The sequence below is a fragment of the Arachis hypogaea genome, chromosome 5, assembly GCF_003086295.3.
Source record: "Arachis hypogaea cultivar Tifrunner chromosome 5, arahy.Tifrunner.gnm2.J5K5, whole genome shotgun sequence".
NCBI classification, from domain to species: domain Eukaryota; kingdom Viridiplantae; phylum Streptophyta; class Magnoliopsida; order Fabales; family Fabaceae; genus Arachis; species Arachis hypogaea.
Window position 1 is genome coordinate 21439647 of NC_092040.1, and position 3279 is coordinate 21442925.

Below are 3279 nucleotides of genomic sequence, written 5' to 3' on the forward strand. Positions count from 1 at the left end.
TTGGTGCATTTTGCATTCCAGACAGACTTTGAGAAATCATATTGACTTGTTGAGTCAATATTTTATTCTGAGCCAGTATGGCATTCAGAGTGTCAATCTCAAGAACTCCTTTCTTCTGATTGGTCCCATTGTTCACAGAATTCCTTTCAGAAGTATACATGAATTGGTTATTTGCAACCATTTCAATCAGCTCTTGAGCTTCTGTAGGCATCTTCTTCAGATGAAGAGATCCTCCAGCAGAGCTATCCAAAGACATCTTGGATAGTTCAGAGAGACCATCATAGAAAATTCCAATGATGCTCCATTCAGAAAGCATATCAGTGGGACACTTTCTGATTAATTGTTTGTATCTTTCCCAAGCTTCATAGAGGGATTCTCCTTCCTTCTGTCTGAAGGTTTGGACTTCCACTCTAAGCTTACTCAATTTTTGAGGTGGAAAGAACTTTGCCAAGAAGGCATTGACTAGCTTTTCCCAAGAGTTCAGGCTTTCTTTAGGTTGTGAGTCCAACCATATTCTAGCTCTGTCTCTTATAGCAAAAGGGAATAGCATAAGTCTGTAGACCTCAGGGTCAACCCCATTAGTCTTGACAGTGTCACAGATTTGCAAGAACTCAGCTAAAAACTGATGAGGATCTTCCAATGGAAGTCCATGGAACTTGCAATTCTGTTGCATTAGAGAAACTAATTGAGGCTTAAGCTCAAAGTTGTTTGCTCCAATGGCAGGGATAGAGATGCTTCTCCCATAGAAGTCGGGAGTAGGTGCAGTAAAGTCACCCAGCACCTTCCTTGCATTGTTGGCATTGTTGTTGTTTTCGGCTGCCATGTGTTCTTCTCCTTTGAAGATTTCTGTTAGGTCTTCTACAGAGAGTTGTGCCTTGGCTTCTCTTAGTTTTCGCTTCATGGTCCTTTCAGGTTCAGGATCAGCCTCAACAAGAATGCTTTTGTCCTTGCTCCTGCTCATAAGAAAGAGAAGAGAACAAGAAAATGTGGAATCCTCTATGTCACAGTATAGAGATTCCTTGAGGTGTCAGAGGAAAAGAAAAATAGAAGGCAGAAGTAGAAAATTCGAACTTATCAAAGAAGATGGAGTTCGAATTTTGCATTAAGGAATAGTGTTAGTCCATAAATAGAAGGATGTGAGAAGAGGGGAAGTAATTTTCGAAAATCAAGTAAAAGATTTTGAAAACATTTTGAAAAATACTAATTGATTTTCGAAAATAAAAGTGGGAAAGAAATCAAGTGATTTTTGAAAAAGAATTTGAAATTAGAAATCAAAAAGATTTGATTGAAAGTTATTTTGAAAAAGATGTGGTTAAGAAGATATGCTTGGTTTTAAAAAGATGTGATTGAGAAGATATGATTTGAAAAACAAAAAAAAATTGATTTTGAAAATTAATGACTTGGCTATCAAGAAAAGATATGATTCAAACATTAAACCTTTCTCAATAGAAAAGGCAACATACTTGAAATGTTGAATCAAATCATTAATTGATAGCAAGTATCTTTGAAAATAGAAAGAAATTGAATTTGAAAAAGATTTGATTGAAAAGATATGATTTGAAAAAGATTTGATTTTGAAAAGATTTTGAAAACTTGAAAAAATTTGCATTGAAAACAAAATCTTCCCTTTTGTGCCATCGTGGCGTTAAACGCCCAGAATGGTGCACATTCTAGCGTTTAACGCCTAAAACTCTACCCTTTTGGGCGTTAAACGCCCAACCAGGCACCCTGGCTAGCGTTTAAACGCCAGTCTGTCCTTCTTCACTGGGCGTTTTGAACGCCCAACTTTTTCTGTATAATTCCTCTACTGTATGTTCTGAATCTTCAATTCTTTGTATTATTGACTTGAAAAGACACAAATTAAAAATATTTTTGGATTTTTAATAGTGAGGAATAATCAAAATGCAACTAAAATCAAATAATAATCCATGCATGACACCAAACTTAGCAGTTTGTATACTACTGACACTAATGAGAATGCATATGAGACACATAAACAATCAAGTCAAGAGGAATTAAAGATCAGAGTAATGAAATCATCAAGAACATCTTGAAGATCACTAAGACACATGAATGAATGCAAGAAAAACAGAAACATGCAATTGACACCAAACTTAAAATGAGACTCTAGACTCAAACAAGAAATTTTTGGATTTTATGATTTTCTAAATTTTTTGTGCTTTTTCGAAAATTAAGTGGAAAAAGAAAATGAAGGTATCAAAATTCTTAAAGGGAATTCCAGGAATCATGCAATGTTTAGTCTAAGACTCCGGTCCAAGAATTAGACATGGCTTCACAGCCAGCCAAGCTTTCAAGGAAAGCTTTGGTCCAAAACACTAGACATGGCCAAAGGCCAGCCAAGCCTTAGCAGATCACTGCTCCAATAGCAAGATTGATAGAAATCAACAAGCTCTTGTGATGATAAGTTGAAACCTCGGTCCAATGAAATTAGACATGGCTTCACAGCCAGCCAGATTTCAACAGATCATCATGAAACTCTAGAAATCATTCTTAAGAACTCTGAAGAAAAAATACCTAATCTAAGCAACAAGATGAACCGTCAGTTGTCCATACTCGAACAATCCCCGGCAACGGCGCAAAAAACTTGGTATGCGAAATTGTGATCAATACTTTTCACAACACAAATAATCCCCGGTGATGAATCCAAAAACTTGGTGTTCAATACCATGGCATAAACACAACTTCGCACAACTAACCAGCAAGTGTACTGGGTCGTCCAAGTAATAAACCTTACGCGAGTAAGGGTCGATCCCACAGAGATTGTTGGTATGAAGCAAGCTATGGTCACCTTGTAAATCTTAGTCAGGCAGACTCAAATGGATATGAATGATGATATACGAATAAAACATAAAGATAAAGATAGAGATACTTATGTAATTCATTGGTAGGAATTTCAGATAAGCGTATGAAGATGCTTGTCCCTTCCGTCTCTCTGCTTTCCTACTGTCTTCATCCAATCCTTCTTACTCCTTTCCATGGCAAGCTTATGCAAGGGTTTCACCGTTGTCAGTGGCTACCTCCCATTCTCTCAGTGGAAATGTTCAACGCACCCTGTCACGGCATGGCTATCCATCTGTCGGTTCTCAATCAGGCCGGAATAGAATCCAGTGATTCTTTTGCGTCTGTCACTAACGCCCCGCCTTCAGGAGTTTGAAGCTCGTCACAGTCATTCAATCATTGAATCCTACTCAGAATACCACAGACAAGGTTAGACCTTCCGGATTCTCTTGAATGCCGCCATCAGTTCTAGCCTATACC

At 37.6% G+C, this 3279-nt stretch overlaps 1 non-coding gene across 1 annotated transcript; it reads left to right on the plus strand.

Annotated features, from left to right (window-relative positions):
* Nucleotides 1-310: 310 nt before the first annotated feature.
* LOC112804436 (small nucleolar RNA R71) lies at nt 311-418 on the plus strand. Its single transcript, XR_003203051.1, has one exon. It is a non-coding gene; the product is annotated as a small nucleolar RNA R71 (small nucleolar RNA).
* Nucleotides 419-3279: the final 2861 nt, after the last annotated feature.